The sequence below is a fragment of the Canis lupus genome, chromosome 30 (assembly GCF_048164855.1).
Source record: "Canis lupus baileyi chromosome 30, mCanLup2.hap1, whole genome shotgun sequence".
NCBI lineage: Eukaryota > Metazoa > Chordata > Mammalia > Carnivora > Canidae > Canis > Canis lupus.
In genome coordinates this window covers 26,153,343-26,171,408 of record NC_132867.1, presented here as the reverse complement: position 1 = coordinate 26,171,408, position 18,066 = coordinate 26,153,343, and the positions used below count along the sequence as shown (strand labels likewise).

The 18,066-nt window shown below is 38.2% G+C and overlaps 1 long non-coding RNA gene across 3 annotated transcripts in view; it reads left to right on the top strand.

The window, feature by feature from the left end:
* Positions 1 to 18,066, top strand: part of LOC140621526 (uncharacterized) — a 43,344-nt gene that overhangs the window by 11,377 nt on the left and 13,901 nt on the right. For 2 of the 3 annotated variants that reach the window (XR_012021269.1, XR_012021271.1), the window contains exons 3-4: positions 10,722 to 10,776; positions 15,336 to 15,543. This is a non-coding gene — a long non-coding RNA (uncharacterized lncRNA). The remainder of the gene's footprint in view (positions 1 to 10,721; positions 10,777 to 15,335; positions 15,544 to 18,066) is intronic. The other variant, XR_012021270.1, reaches the window with a different exon arrangement.

Here is an 18,066-nt window from a genome sequence, read left to right as displayed (position 1 = left end):
GACTTGAAGATCATAATTACTCCCTGATTCACGGGCTGCAGAATGTATGTCATATTAACAGGTATAAAAATAGCATTGATCTCATTGTACATCTTCATCTGAGCTCTTGGATAAACAGGTGCATTGTCAATGAGCAGTATTAAAAGTAATCTTTTTTGCTTTTTAAAATATTTTATCTATCTATCTATCTATCTATCTATCTATCTATCTATTTATAGAGCATGAGCAGGAGGAGGGGCAAAAGGAGAGGGAGAGAGAGAATCTCCAGCAAACTCTGTGCTGAGTACAGAGACTGACACAGGGCTTGATCCAAAGACCTGAGATCAAGACCTGAGCTGAAATCAGGAGTCAGACACTTAACCAACTGAGCCACTCAGGTACCCCAAAAGTAATCTTTTTTTCAAAGTAATAGATCTCAATAGTGGGCTTAAAATACTCAGTAAACTCAGTTATAAACAAATATGCTATCAACCAGGTTTTGTTGTTCCATTTAGAGGCCATAGGCAGAGTAGATTTTGCATAATTCTTAAGGATCCTAGCATTTTTGGAATGGTCAATGAGCACTGGATTCAACTTAGAGTCACCAGCTGCATGAGCTCCTAGTTAAGAGTCATCCTGTCCTTTGAATCTTTGGAACCAGGTGTTCATTTCTCCTTTCTAGCTATGAAAGTCCTAGATGGCATCTTCTTCTAATAGAAGATGGTTTCATCTACATTGAAAGTCTGTTATTGTTGGTATAACCATATTAATTAATTATCTTAGCAAGATCTTCTGGATAATTTGCTATAGCTTCTACAACAGCAGTTACTGCTTAACCTTATACTTTTATGTTGTTGAGATGCTTTCTTTCCTTAAATCTCATGAAACAACCTCTGCTAGCTTCAAACTTTTCTTCTGCAACTCCTCTCCTCTTTTTTTTTTTTTTTTTAGATTTCATTTATTTATTCATGACAGACAGAGAGAGAGAGACAGAGACAGAGACACAAGCAGAGGGAGAAGCAGGCTCCATGCAGGGAGCCCAATGTGGGACTCGATCCCAGGTCTCCAGGATCACGCCCTGGGCCGAAGGCAGTGCTAAACCACTGAGCCACCGGGCTGCCCAGCTCCTCTCCTCTTTCAGCCTTCTTAGATTTGAAGAGAGTCAGGCCCTTGCTCTTGTCTGGATTAGGCTTTGATTTCAGGGAATGTTGTGGCTAGTTTGATCTTCTTTCCAAACCACTAAAACTTTCCCCATACCAGCAATAAGGCTGTTTCACTTTTCTATCATTGGTATGTCCACTGGAGTAACACTTTTAATCTCCAGAACTTTTCCTTCACATACACAACTAGGCTGTCTATTTAATGCAAAAGGCCTACATTTTGTGCTATCCTGACTTTTGATATGCTTTCCTCACTAAATTTGATCGTTTCTAGCTTATGATTTAAAGTGAGAAATGTGCGACTCTTCACTTGAATATTTAGAGACCACGGTAGGGTTATTAATTGGCTATATTTCAATATCACTTTGTCTTAAGGAGTAGGGAGGCCCTAGGAAAGGGAAAGAGATGGAGATTGGAAGAATATACACACATTTATTGATTAAGTTTGCGGTCTTATGTGGGTGTGGGTGTGGCTCTCCAAAGCAGTTATAATAGTACCGCCAGAGATCACTGATCACAGATCACCATACCAAATATAGTAATAATGAAAACATTTGAAATAATATGAGAATTACCAAACTGACACGGAGACATGAAGTGAGCAAATGCTGTTGGAAAAATGATGCTGACAGACTTGCTCAACACAGGCTGCCTCAAACCTTAGATTCATAAAAAACACAGTATGTGTGAAGTGCAATAAAGCAAACACAATAAAATAAGGTATGCCTGAATACTGAATACTCCTGTACATTCCAAAGTTCTGTTCCAGATAGAGGGTGGAGAGTAAGCTTTCTGTGTTTTTTTATTCTAACTCGACTTATGTATAATTTCTATTAACTTGCTCCTCACATACCTCAGACCTGGGAAGATTTTGACTACAGATCCCCTCCTTAGGGACCTTAGATCAAACTGCATTGCCTCTAGACCTGTTGACAGAATTGGGGTTTGCGTAATAGCTGAGCAGAATGGGAAGAAGGGATCAGCACAAAAGAGAGATTTGAGAGCTTTGGGTTGGTTTATCTTTTAAAGCTTTAAAATTCAGAGTCTTTATGTCCTGTGCAATACACATTAGTCTCCATTAGATTTTTCTAACTTTAAGTCACTAAGTATGTTGAAATTATTTTTAAGCCAAAAAAGGAGTTACAGCCTCATGAGGGAGAGTATTTTATGGATAGTATGTGAAGATCATTATGTGAAAAGACTATGATATTTGGGACTAATAAATTTTAGGAAGCATGCTCTGTTTCAGGCATATAAGGAGCTATTAGATCAAATGAAAAACACATATGAGGTATATGAAATCCATTTGGGGGAATCTTTTTAGACAAATGTAGGGATGCCCTCTTGTGTTTGATTTTCCATGGTAAAAAACATTTAAGAAAACTGTCTTCATTTCTTAACCTAATTTTAGCTATGGTCTTATTTTGTGAAAGTTGAAAAATACCTAACATTTATTAGGTGCCTCTAAATATTATTATGTTTAAAATACAATTTCTGTCTTCTAAGAAATCATTTTCCTATAATTAGAATGACTCTTTTACTTTTTGCCTTCTTTGATTTCACATTAACAGTTTATGTTAGAATTCAACCACTTTCTTTTTCTCAAAATAATAGATATTGCCATGGGTTAAAAAATTGTGAAATATTTTATAGATTCAAAAGTGCTTTCACATAAAACTTTTCCCTTGTTTCTCAAAAATAATCCTGTGAAGTGTGTAAATAAAGAAGTGTACACTTCTGTCTTTGAGATGAGAAAACCAAAGCCGTGATCTTCAGCAACTACTAGGAGCCTTCCAGCAAGTCAGATAGAGAAGTTGGACCTGCACCTTGCCCCAGACCTTTACACACTAAAGACTGAGTTTGACCAGTCTTGATGATGAATATTTTCTTAATCTATTTTTGTGACCTATGACCTGACACATGATCTTCATCTATAGAACAGAATACTTGAACTAGTAACCAACCTAGAAAACTCTAAACGTTATATGGAACATACATATCGCATATATATATACTTCATGTATGTATTGCAATATACGTGTGCATATATATATGTGAACACAAGCCTGAATGTATATTACCTTATCACCGTAAGTTGCCATTTATTTAAACTATCGTTTTCCTAAGACAAGTTCTGATAAGGAGAAAAATCTCAAAATATTTACTTAAATACAACTAAATACTAACAATACTTAGCAGGACACCTGGGTGGCTCAGTAAATTTTTTGAGAAAAATCTCAAAATATTTACTTAAATACAACTAAATGCTAACAATACTTAGCAGGACACCTGGTTGAGCATTGGTCTTTGGCCCAGGTCATGATCCCAGGGTCCTGGGATTGAGTCCTGCATCAGACTCACCACAGGGAGTCTGCTTCTCCCTCTGCCTATGTCTCTGCCTCTCTCTGTGTATCTCTCATGAATAAATAAATAAAATCTTCACAAAATAAATAAGTAATAAAGATAAAAATACTTAGCTATTTCAGCTTTCCTGAATTAAGAAACATCTAAAATCCAAATATCAACAACTTTTGGCATCTTCATATCCTAGCGAATACTAGCAAGACTTACAGAAAAAGGAATATTGCTATGAAGACATTGCTCATTGCTATATTATGAAAATCTTCATTTGATTTGATTCTACATCAAAGGATGTTTGTAATTCAACAGAATGTTTCCAAGTGCTATCTTATGTCTGAAAGGAATGAATGCCCTTTTTTCTTTTGTGAAATGGCATTTTTTTATCCTATGAAATGGATGTCCTTTCCATGTTTTTAAATATGATGACTTTTGTGATTTTGGAATAATAGGGCTGGCCAACTCGTCAGTCTCTGAGTCTAAGACCAAACTGGTTACAGGTAAGAGAAGAAAATATAAAATAACCTGCAAACAGAGAAGGGAGAACAAAAATGTTGACAGCTATGGTGAGATGACATTTGAAAAGCTACTTCGCGGCCATTTGGAGAGTATTCAAGATCTTTTAGTTGATGACTTAGCACAGATTTCACTTCATAGGAAACAGTTTTAATAGACTCTTTACGTCAAGAAACAGATTAAAAATCTCATTTTTCACCAACTATAGCTTTGTGGGTTGTCTGCCTGCTTCTATGATGACTCAGAAACACCTGCACTGTGAGGGCTGCTGCTCCTTCTGGCTGCGGAGGGCTCATCCCCCAGAGGGGGCGGAGGATGGTGGACAGCATCCACATACTCTCCAGAAAAGTCAGGGCGCTACCTTTGTAGCTTTCTGGCTGTAATAGCTACTGTGTTTTCTGTTGTATATCTGGTTGGAACACGTTGCCTGTGGCCTTCGTTTTGTGTTGGTGGTTGGGATAGACTTTTAATCTCCTCTCAATGAACCCTTTGTCTCTTTTCTGCTAGACAGCGTAATAGGTAAAATATTTACTTGTTGATTTTTTTAAAAAATAATTAGGTGAGGTCATGAGATTCATTAAGCTTGTGCTTATCAAGGCATGAAATATGCCCACATAGATAATCCACCCTTGTTCTGTCCCACAAGGCTAATTCAGGTCACCTCACTGGGTGGGATCATTAGAGGTAAGAAAGTACGCATCGTGACATGCTGCATTCCAAGCAACCCACCTCCACCCACTGGAATGATAGGAGAGCATCGCCTAGGGGATGTGCTATAATATAGCAAGTCTCATGCTACTTCTCAACCCCAAATGAAAAACGTAAATTTATCTTTATGGACTCTTGCTACAGGGCCACTTTTTTCTATTATTTTTTCCATTGATGGCTCAGGCTATTAAACAGGGGTGATGAGAGAAGAAAGATGAACTATAAATATGTGTGTGTGAAGCTATGAGAGTGTGTGTATGCCTGTGTGTTGTGTGTGTAGGACAGAAAAAGAGAACAACCTAGAAAAAAACTCCTGTCAGAAGACTAATGCTGACATTACTTACGACTTTTCAGAATAGATTGTATATAGCTGTGAAGAAACCATCTAATAATAAAAGAATAAATAAATAAGCCTGTTTATTTCATTTGTATTTATTCTTGCTGCCTAGATACTGTTTTACACTGTTTTTAATCGGCCATGTCAATGCCTTTGGAAACCATGTCTAAAAATATACCTAAATAGCAAGTTTGGGTTTCACAAAACATTGCACAAATATATACAGAGTGATGGTTTACATATTATTAAGCCTTCATTTGTATATTATATGGAAAGTAACAGAATTCTATTTTTGGATATTAACACAGGGTGTGTGTGTGTGTGTGTGTGTGTATTTGTATAACACTGATTTCCCCGTAAAATGCTCATAGCTCTTCCCATTAATTTAATCACTCTGGCAGGCTGATAAGGAGACTAATAAATAGAGTCACAAATAACTTCTGGAAGGTCAGAGAAGGGGAACCATTAAGAATCTTTTGAAGAACTATCTAAGTAGTAGCAATACTTTAAAAAAATGAATAAAGTACAGGTACAAATCTTTGAGAATTTTCCAATTGATAAACTCTGGACCTTGAACATTGAATAGTAGTTTGCTCAAGATGAATTGTAGCGTTTACCTATTTTCAATGTCCACATGGCCATCCTGCCAGGAGACTTGATCTTTTGTCCATCATCTTTATCAAAGGTCTGGACCCTGGATATAGGATTGGCTACTAAATTTGAAGAGTCCAGTGCAAAGTGAAAATGAGAGGCCCCTTATTGAAAAATTATGAAGTTCAAGATGACAGTGGCAGATCATTACACCAAGCACAGAATCTTTATTAGTGTGAGGCCATGTATGACTATGTGGATCACATGCCCATGAAGCTGGCCTTGCCTGGAAGGTTTTACTCTTTTTCCAATGGATTGTGTTCTAGTTAACTTCTTGATTCCTTTCTCGGTCGTTGGTGACAATCCATACCTCGTACTTGTTAGTATCCCTTGAACAGTACTCTGATTCACCTTTTGTGGGTGGCTTTAGGTCACTGTCCACAGTAAGTCTATTTGGTCTCCCAAAATCTTATCCTAATTCAGGCCAGCCCACCAGCACTCTCTCCCTTATCCACTTCAACAGGAAAAGGCAAAACATACGCCTTTGTTTATGTATGTTTTGACATATCTGTCAATCAAATTCTAGCTACATGCAAATTATGAAGGAAGTAGAAGAGCTTAGAGTCCAAAAAAACCCATAAAACTGAATAGATTTCTTTAGCTGTCTGTATTTATGGAAATCTTACCTTAAGTAAAAATATTTTAGTCAATTCAATGATCTCAGTCTCATAAAGGGTTATCAGTTTGGATGTTTCTTTTTATTGATTGGAAATGAAAATGGTATATACTGAGTATTTAATATACGCTGGAAACTTTTATATTCTATCTTGTTGAATCCTCATAACAATCCTGTGAGGGAAATTTTCATATTTTCCATCGGTTCGGAGCAGTATAATACAGAATTTATGGATCATTCCACTGTTGGCAACAAAACCGAATTTCTGGGGAAGGCCCTATTGGAAAGTGCTAGGTGAATGGTTACACTCTTCTAAACCCCATTCTCTCCTTAGTGATGGAAATTTTGCCACCACTCTCAGTGACACTAGGTTTGCTGCCCCTTTTGTCATGTTAGCACCTTCTGTTCTTGCTATCTTGACCTCCGTGCCCCAGGTGAGGCACCTTGAGATGGGCCACTTCATAGTATAGTCTGAGTCTGCCCTGGAATCACACTGCCAGGGGTAGACTCTCTTACTTCTGAGGCTGTGTAGGATCAAATTCCATAATCCTTAAAAGCTGGCAACATCTGTAGGATTCACTCTCCTCCCTATCCTATGACTGAATCTCCTTTGGCCTCTTAAAATCTCTGTATTCTGAAACATGAAGGTACTAATGGCACCATCCCTTCTAGCTGGAAAGGTAGGTCACTCTTCCTACTTCTTTCCTCCTTTCTTTTCCAGGGGAGAGATTCACTCCATCCCCACACTATGTTGTCCACAACTCCAACTATAAATTCCTGCATTTCCATAGCTAATAGCCAGATCACCCTCGTTGGGGCAGCATATTTGGTTCCTCTCTTTTGGAGATTCCTTTGCCATGCTGACAAATGCTCAAGGTGATGTAGATCTTAAGCTGAGAACCTAGAATATGTCTGTGGCTTTGCCCAATGTTCAGTTACTCCACACTGTTTTTCAGTTAAGGGTATACAGGATGTGGCAGACAGACTTGAAACTAGTGTTTATTGCTATTAGTCCACAAAATATGGTAAAGGTGATGGGAAATCACCCTCTTGATTACCAAACATTGTACATTTTATAAGAATTCATCTTGGTAGCTGACTGGCTCTGAGGTTTCTATTAATCAGGACTCTTATGGGGATAAATAGGATATATAAAAATATATACAAATATATTTATATTTTATTAAATTAAAAATTTTAAAAATTACAAAATTATATACAATTATATATAAAATTATTAAAATCTCCTTATTATAAGGAATTGGCTTATAATTGGCTTAAGAAATTGGCTCATTAAAAAAAAAGAAATTGGCTCATATAATTATGGAAGCTAGTGAGTCTGAATCTGCAGTGTGGGCCAGCAGGCTGGAGGCCCAGGAGACCCTTTGATACATGTAAAGTTAGAAGGCAATCTGTTGGAAAATTTCATCTTTCTCCAGGAGGCCAGTCTTCTTGTTCTTTTCAGGCCTTTCTCTGATTGGGTGAGGCCCACTCACATTATGGAGGACCATCTGCCTTACCCAAAGATCACAGATTTAAATGTTAAAGTCATCCAAAAACACTATCCAAATTGAAACATGAAGTTAACCATCACCCTCTTCTATGCTCACTTTGAAGAAGATGCTATGAGTCCCACAGCCACAAGAAAATTAGTTCTGCCAACAATCTCAGTGACTTTCAAGTGGATCCTTTCCTAGTTGAGCCTCCAGATAAGAACCTAAACCTGGTGAACACCTTCACTCTGGCCTTGGAGGGGACCTGGTTAAGCCATGCCTGCCCTTCTGGCCTACAGAAATAGATAATAGATATGTGTTGTTCTAAGAAACTAAATTTGTGGTAAATTGCTCCACAGCACAGAAAATATATACAGAATACAATTTAGTAGTCAAAGGATCCACTGTCTCCTCCAGAAATGATCTTAATATTCTGTTTGTCAAAATTGTATGTCCATTGGTCTCATATGTCCTATAGTACAATATTGCTATTAGTACAACCAGGACATTTCTTTTGTCAGTTTTGTAGATCTGAAAATATGACCTTTATGTATGGTTCTCAACGGTACATTAATAAAACCCACACATCAGTGTTTGATTGTGCATTTTCTACTTTTCCCAATGGCAATATGGAGCAAAAAATGAGGAAAACTCATATACGGTAGTATAGTAATCAATCCAGTGATTGGGAAAGCTTTCTCATCTCTGTACCAGGAAACAGAGGGCTGAACCAGATAATAACCCCTGCATACCTATCTCTAGAATACTCCTTGAACAAACATTCTATTTAATATCATCCTGCACCAAAGAAAGTCAACTCATTCTGAAAGTTATGCCAAGCAAGTGCAATATGCGATATTATATATCCTCTCCGTGTTAAAAGGGTGGGGGTAGACCAAGTGATGCTATAGAAACTTGTGACGCTACCATGCAGAAGTACACCACCACCCTTGGGAAATACTATTCTCTGATCCTTGGCTCAACAGAGTTGTTTGAGGTATTTTGAAGCCTTATGTCTTTGTGCTCTGTGCCAAATTTGCCAACTAAGAGCATCAGATTACCCTGCTGATAAGACATGTAGATCTTATTTGGTTGCTATGATCCTAAAACTCTGGGCACCTACCTGCATGGTAACTTATAGGCTTTCATTATCTTAGATAAGTCCAATCTAGCAGCTTGTTTATGCATTCAACCCATGGACCGGTTCTATTGCTTTTGAAATAGAACTTGTCTGTGAGTCTGCCTTTCCTCCTTAAGTTTTGCCAAAATTCAGGTTATAGAAGAGGCCTGATGTCCTCCAGTCTGTGCCTTTAACTATGCTGACTCATTCACTCACCAAGAAGCAAACAAAAATGAGCTACGAGCACTCCAATACTTTCAAAATCATCAGTGAGGGACTGTTCACTTTATCTTAACTGTGTATATCTCTGTCTCTCAAAATCATAGGTTAGCAAGTATATGGCTGGAACTGTAAATGTCTACCTCGAAGAGGGATCTTGTCATTGAATTGGGGTCAAGGTTTCCAGTGGAAATCAGTCTAGAAGTGAGAGAGGTCATGCAACAATATGCAACTACCATAGACAGGGTGGCTGCTGTTTGTTACTGTGGTTAGCAGCAAGCCACAGTGGTAGCCACAATGCTTTAACCATAGGGATCTGTGGCAGTGGATATATAACTATAGATTTTTAAGACCAAATTGGACAGGAGATATCCTAAGGTCCCATTTTATCTAAGTAATTGAAAATATAAAACCTCTAGATCTCCTGAATGGAGATAAGATGTGAATTGTAATGATAGAGAAGCCCAGCTCATTACCCCTTTCCAAACCTAGAAACAAACCTAGAACCCTTGAATTAAAAGGAATCTGGATACCTTCAAAGATCCTGTGACACTGCCATGAGTATGTACTGTTGATCTTCCTTTTGGCCTTTCCAAAGAGTCCAGCAATTATGTATCAGGGTGAACATACAGCAGTGAAGGGAAATACCCATACCTTTTGGTCATTGTTAGACCTGAGTTAATGCCAATCTCTATAGACCCAGACACCATCATAAGTCCACACATTAGAGTTGGAGTTTATACATATACTCGTCTATATTGTAGTTTATATACATATATATGTATATATAGTTTATATATATGTATATATAGTTTATATATATGTATATATAGTTATATAGTTTATATACATATATATAATAAACTATAAATATATATATAAACTATAAATAAACTTGCAGTTTATAGGTATACCCAAGTCTATATTACAGTGGGGTGAGGAACTCCATTAATTTGTTCATTGCATCCCCCAGGATGAAGAACCCAGATTTGTTACAGTTCTATATATATATAGAATCGGGGTTCTATATTATATATATAGTTTATAATATATATATATTATATATATATTATAAACCAAGATTCTAAATGCATAGCTGAAAATAAAATCCCTAGATCTCATTGTCTCCCAGAAACATGAATCAAGAGCCATTACAGTGGGAGAGCTCACAGAATGCTGTTCCTCCCCACAAGGTGAATAAAGCAAAACATTACTACATTCTTTACAGACTTGAGAGATGAAATTGTGGTAATTCCTATATATACTTATTTAACTTTCCTTGATGGCATGCAAAGCTGGAAGATGTGACTTGGAGATTGAAAGTAGATTTACCCCAAATGAAATTAGATAGTGACATTAGTGGCAATGGAAGCCCATATTTGATCCATTTACTGCAGTAAGTCAACACAGTTACAAATTGCTGCCAATGTAATCATTGTTTCTTGTATCCTAAGTGAAGACCAAAAGAATTTCTTGTCATTTGTCGGTGACAGCAATGCATCTTCACTATTCTGGTTAGAACCACATTCATTCTCTGACTCTCTGTTGCTGTTTCCTTCTCAAGGACCTATTGTTTCATCATCCCATGGGATACAGGCTGGCTCAAGCTACCAGTGAAGGTGAGCCAATAGTACCAGGTGAGCAAGAATAGTAGGCATCACAAATGTGAGTCAGCATAGAATTTAACAACAACAACAACAAAGTCAGATATCTGTCATGTCAGGGAAGTTTTAGAAGGTCCTGAGGGCTAGAGATGACAAACAATACAATGTGAAATAAAATTTATTCCATCTTGTGCCTCTTTCCTCTAAGAAAGAAACATAAAGCTTTTTATGCTTCTTTAGATTTTGGAGAGAAAGTAATTTTGTGTGAGCTGTTTTGACCCATTTACCAAACATCCTGTGAGAATGACAGCTTTGAATGGGAGTTCAGATCAAGAAAAAAAACTTTCCAGCTGGTCCAGGCTACAGGCAAGCTGTTCTGCCATTTGGGCTTCATAACCAAGCAAATAAATTCTATTCAAAGTATCCGTAGCATCTGAGAAGTCTTTATGGATCCTGGATAGGAGACTCACTGTGCAGAACCCCAGGGATTTGGGGGAATTGATGCTGTTTTCTGCAAACAAATTCTTCCCCCACCCTTGATTTCTCTCTCTCTCTCTCTCTCTCTCTCTCTCTCTCTCTCTCACACACACACACACACACACACACACGCACACACAGATCAGAAACAATTCCTGACTACTGAACCCTGGAACAATCTGAATTCCTGACCATGGGATAGTACATGATCATGTGACTATCATGAACTAGCTCTCATCCCATCCTCCGAGACATAAATTTGAGTGTGAATATAGCAGTACTACATCATCAAGAACAGTTATAAACAAGATCAGGATAAAGCAGTTCTAAAGGCACGAGTAATTATTTTTTTCTTTTAGAAAGAGAAAGCATGCATGTGGCTAAGTGGTGGCAGAGGTTGAGTTAGAGGAAGAGAGAGCATCTTAAGCAGGTTCCATGCTTGGGCCTCGATATCAGGTCCCTGAGATCATGACCTGAGCCTAAATCAAGAGTTGGACCCTTAACTGACTGAGCCACCCAGGCACCCCAAAGCACTAGTAATTTTTATGAGCATCAGGCTTGTACTTCCGGGGCGCCTACATCTACTGCTATACCATGTCTCCCTTATTCCACATATATGGCTTAATGATGAGTTCTCCATGACCAACTGAGAGGAAGAAAAAAACTGAATCTGGTTTATATAGAGTTCAAAACTAAGGACGACGTGGAGTCCTATAGGGTCATAGATATTCTTGAGGAGGGAGGGTGAATAGAACAAAACTTTTATCTGTCTGAATATTTTAAATGAAGGAAAGATGGCCACAATTATGTACCTGATATGGACGTGCATAACAGTTTAACATGTATACTGATCCATGGACGTGAGTAACAGTTTGACTGGATTGTTAGGGATTTGGAAGGAAAGAATGACTATTTGTGACAAGACTTCTGACACATAGATGGATATAGACTTTTAAGAACACACCTCAGGAAGAATATTGTATCTCACGTAGACACTCCCCATAGTGCTGACTGCATAGGATCTTCTCAGTGAAGTGTGGTACAAGATGATCTGTTCTGAGGATGTACATTAGTCCCTTTGAAGCCCACCAGTACCTGCTCAATGGGCTTATGAACAAAATGGCAGTGATGCCAGAACTAGAGGCTATGCATACAATAACGTGAATTTCTCCTTCACAAAGCAGATCTAACTACCACCAGTTCTGACTGCCCAAATGGCTGATAACAAAGACCAATGTTGATTTTTTAAATTGGCACCGTAACAGATTGAGGGCAGCCAGATAAGTAATGGAAGCTTGATTACACTGGATCTTTTCCATTATGGAAAGAGCTTCAGTTTGTTCTCTGGAGAGACAGAGACTCCCTCTGGACAGGGATTTACCTCTCCCTTCTTTCATTGCCACCATCCGTTGACTTAGTCAATGCTTCATTTATCAACATATTGGCTCAGCTCAACTAACAATGCACCTGATTGACATTGTTTTTACAGCAAAGGACCAAGTCAATGGACTTATACATGTGGGATTTATGTACCCACCACTGAGAAGCAACTGACTGGAATGAAATTGAATGACATTGCAAAGCTCAATATAAAACACATATAAAGTAACTCTATTAATAGAAATCCCATCCCTATACAGGTGCCAAGAGAATCTCCTCCCCATCATCAAACTTCAAAACAAATATTTAAGTTTAAATATCATTCTTCCCTATTAAAACATGAGAATAGTAAAATCCGAAGTCAAATGTCTTTAATTTCACAAGTGAAATTTCGGAGTTCAAAAATTTCAATTTAAAGACCAATCATTATTCCCTCAAATTTATTATTTTCTTCAGAGTCAGGGAGGACAGTTCTATTAGCCTGAGTGGTGGTGAAGTACTCTCAGTAGCCTGAACTCTTTCTCACTGGAATGTGTGCAATCATTTCCAGAGCCTCACAGCTTGGCTTAATTTGATGCCATGTACCACATAGGCCTTATTTATAAAGCATTTAATGATCTAATAAGAAATGCAATATTATCTCATCACTAATCCCACATCAACAATGTTTAGAGAACAAGCCACCCCTCACCTCTCAGTTATCATTCTAGCCAAATTATCTTCATAGGATTCAACGCTTAGCATTGTCAAAAACCATAGCAGCACACAACATGTCAAATGGAAGGAGAAAATTATATTGACTTCAGCCACAATGGGATGCCAGCTGGTCAAGAATATAAAACCTGAGAACTTACATTCAAGAGGGAAAAAATTCTCCTAGCTTGAAATTAATTCATGGAACATTTACCAGTTTTGTGTAATTTTGTGCACATTTGCCATGTCTTGGGGGGAAAGCTCTTGCTGCATCTTGCACCTCTCAGAATCACATTTGATCCATTGCTCTCTTGGGCCAAGAATAGATATATGCCACGGTGGCCACTTTTGTCATCAGCTCCACATATTCTCTCCAGCATGCATGTTCAGCCCTGGACCCTATGTCTGATTCCACTGCCTCTTTACAAGAAATTGTTTAGGCCTGAGAAATCCAACTCCTAAGGAAGTTTTCTCCTGCAGGTGCATTGGTTAATTCCAAGTCCATCCTAGACCACGTAACTAGAGCTGTGGACGAACCACATGAATCAAAGGAGAATCCTCTCGATCACTGATACAAATCCAGACTTTGAGGCAGCAAATGTACTACTGCCTACCCAGGCCTGGCTTAACAATATAAAACTAGCATATTGCCTGAACACTATAACCCAGTGAAATTATGTACCTTTCAATTTTAAAGATCCAACTATTATTCCATTCAATAACATCTAAAAAGCTTATAGAGTCTTTTCTACTTACAATTAAATTTGTGCTGTAGCTGTCCTGTGAAATGAATCCAGCAACCAGCAGCTGTACTTTGAAGCAAATCATACTTGCTAAAGGCTCACCTTACTTTTTCCAGACCCTGAGTAGGGGAGAGCACTGAAGCCTTTCTCAGGCCTACATTTGCTCATCAGAGCATTTGTTTCCTTGCTGAGGCCTAAACTATGTAGAAGTTTCAGCCTTTATAGAAATAGTCACTTCAGGGGCAGCCCCAGTGGCTCAGCGGTTTAACACCGCCTTCAGCCCGGGGCCTGATCCTGGAGGCCCGGGATCGAGTCCCATGTCGGGCTCCCTGCGCAGAGCCTGCTTCTCCCTCTGCCTGTGTCTCTGCCTCTCTCTCTCTGTCTGTCATGAATGAATAAATAAAATCTTTAAAAAAAAAAAAAAAGAAATAGTCACTTCATTATTTTCTTTACATGCATGCATACATACACATGCCCCACAACCAGCACCATCTCCACCATCACCCCCACCACTGCTATCACCCCAGCACCTCCACTATCACTACCACCACCACCACCTCTATTACCACCACCATCTCCATCCTCTCTCCACCTCCACCATCTCCATCACGTCCACCACCATTTACCTCTACCTCCCCCACATCCCCTCTATTGCCACTAACAGCTTTGAAAAACTATAATGAACAACTCATAGAATTCAAGGCAGGATCTTTATCTTCTAAATTGCTAAATAAAACAACAATAAACAAAAGAGTTTACATAGTAAAAGCAAATGGACCAAAGCAACAAGAATAAATAAAACAAAGTATAAAACAAGGAATTATAAGACAAAATGGCAGAAGTAAAGTCAGCCATACTGTTTTGATAGTAAATTTTGACTATGAACTATATTGCCCATTAAAAGGAGTAAAATTTGATAATTAAATTAAATGCTTTAAAAGTAATGTTTATTATAAATTACACACATAATTTAGAAATAAAATAAGAAACAAAACCTCTATCAAGAAAACACTAACAAAGGAAAGCACAAGTGGAAATTATAATATCAGACAAAATATTTTAAGTTAAGAATCATTAAAGAAATAAAGTAAATCATTTCATATTGTCAAAAAGGATAAATCTGTAATAAAAGTATTATTGTAAAAAATCTTTTATGTACCAACTAATAAAACATAATATGATATGCAAATAATACTTGATAATATTTTCTTTGCCTAGGACATCTAGTCCTAGCAAAACTTCTGCTTCTTGTTCTCATGACTCTATGTTCTGCTGACCTAGTGGTTAGGCCTACTGGTTAGCTCCAGAGTAAGGAATGCTTCCACCAGAAGACAGCAGTGACTCCATTGAACTGGAAGTTAAGTGACATCTGGCCACTTTGGACTCCTCATTTCTCTGAATCAACGGGCAAAGAAGAGAGTTATGGTGCTGGCTAGGGTGATTGACCCAGACTGCTCAGAGAAAATTGAACTGCTACTTCATAATTGAGGTAAGGTCAGGAATACAAGAGACCCTTTCTTTTCTTTCTTTCTTTCTTTCTTTCTTTCTTTCTTTCTTTTTCTTTCTTTCTTTCTTTCTTTCTTTTTTCTTTCTTTCTTCTTTCATTTTTTTTTCAGGAGACCCTTTAGGACTTATTTTACTGTTATCATGACTTGTGATTAAAGTCAATGGAAAACCACAACAACCAATACAGGCAGAACCACTAATGACCTGGACCCTTCAGGGATGAAGGTTTAAAACACCCCACCAGGTAAAGAACCAGGACCAGCTGAGTTGCTTGCTGAAAGTAAAGGGAATACAAAATGGATGGTGGAAGAAGATAGTTATAAATACCCGCTACTACCACATAGAAATGAGGACTGCAATTATCATGAGTATTTCCTCATTCTTTTCTATGTTTATGTATGTTTTGTTTGCCTGTGTGTGTGTGTGTGTGTGTGTGCAGCACAATGGACTAAATGTTTGTTTCTCCTCCACCCCCCCAAAATTCATATGTTGAAACTTGAATTTCTAATATAAGGGCGCCTGGGTGGCTCAGTTGGTTAAGTGTCTGCCTTTCTCTCAGGTCATGATCTCAGAGTCCTGGAATTGAGCCCTGTGTCTGGCTCTCTGCTCAGTGGGGAGTTTGCTTATCCCTCTCCGCCACTCATTCTCTCTCTCTCTCTCTCTCTCTCTCTCCCTCCCTCCTTCCCTCTCTCAAATAAATAAATAAAATCTTAAAAAAAAAAAAAAAAGAATCCCCAGTGTATTTGGAGATGTGGCCTGTGAGAGGTAATTAGGTCATGAGGATAAAGCCCTCACAAAAGGAATTTGTGTCTTTAGAAGAAGCCAGAGACCCAGCTACCTGTTTCTTTATTTTTTTTAATTTTATTTATTTATTCATAGAGACACAGAGAGAGAATGAGAGGCAGAGACACAGGCAAAGGGAGATACAGGCTCCACCTAGAGAGCCTGACGTGGGACTCGATCCAGGGCCTCTAGGATCAAGCCCTGGCTGCAGGCAGTGCTAAACCGCTGCGCCACCAGGGCTGCCCCTACCTGTTTCTATCACTTGAAAAATATAAGAAATCAGCAATCTGCAGCCCAGAAGTGATCTCTCACCAAACCTCATCATGCAGGTCCCCTGATCTCAGATTTCCAGCCTCCAGAACTATGAGAAATAAATGTCTTTTGTTTCACTCAGTCTGTGGTACTTTGTTATAGCAGCCTGAGCTGACTAACATGTAGACTCACCAATATTTTAATTTTTCTCTCTCTCTTATTCTTTTATCATGTAACATAAAATGTTTTATTTTAATCATGGTATCTAAGTATTGTTGGTTTTACATTATAGCATTTAAGTTGTAGGATATCAAGGAGCAGAGTAACATTAGTCAAGGACATTACCTTCTCTTCTGGGAAAGACCCTGTGTTTTTGGTTGTACAGGAGATTTGTATCACCATAGACAGAATTATGACTTTGTGATTACCTTCATTTGGAGACTGAGTATTGTTTAAGGAGACATGTTTGAGTGCCTATGGGTAAGGAGTGGGCTTGTGGTGATGAATTTTAGGTGTCAACTTGTCTTGGCCATAGGATGCCCAAATATTTGATCACACATCATTCTGGGTGTATCTGTGAGGGCATTTCTGGATAAGATTAACATTTAAGTCAGTAGACTAAGTAAAACTAATCGCCTTCCCCAAGGTGAATGGGTCTCATCCAATCCTTTGAAGGCCTGACTAGAACAAAACAGACTTGAGTGAGGAAGAATTCATTGTCTCTGTCTGGCTGTCTTCAAGCAGGGACATGGGTCCTGTTCTGCTTTCTGACCCAGACACAGACTGGAACTTACGCCATCCGCTCTTCCAGGTCTCTGGCTTGCTCACTGCAGATCTTGGATTTCTCAGACCCCATAATCCTGTAAACCATTCCTTATAATAAATGTATATCATATATGTATGTCTCCTACTGGTCTGTTTCTCTAGAGAACTCTAATACAAAAGTATATATGAAATAGTATATGTACCTTCTAAGGAAACATAGTCATTCAAAATCTTCATACTTTCTACCCAGAACAAGAAACTGAATGTTACCATTACCTTAGTGGCTTCTCATTTGTCTCTTTCAAGAACTTCCTGGGCTTGAAAGTGACACATATCACTTTTACTTATAGCCTATTTATCAGAACTAGTCACATAGCTTCAGTCTAAGCGACAGAGTGAGAGAAATGTGGGGAAGCACATAGAAACATAGTGAATCTGAACATTTCCTACCCTACTACCACCATCAAATATTTATCTGTACATAGCTGGGTTTCTGAATTCCTTACTTGTTCTATTAGTCTATGTGTCTATCTCCATTCTATGACTATACTGTATTTATTACCATAGCTTTAAAATAAATCTTCATGTTTGGCAAAATATTTCTTTCCAATTTGTTAATTGTTCAAATTTAAGAAGTCTTTCACCCATCTTGTTCATTTCCACCTTCTATAGATAACTACTTTTATTTTTTTCTTCGGTGTTCTTT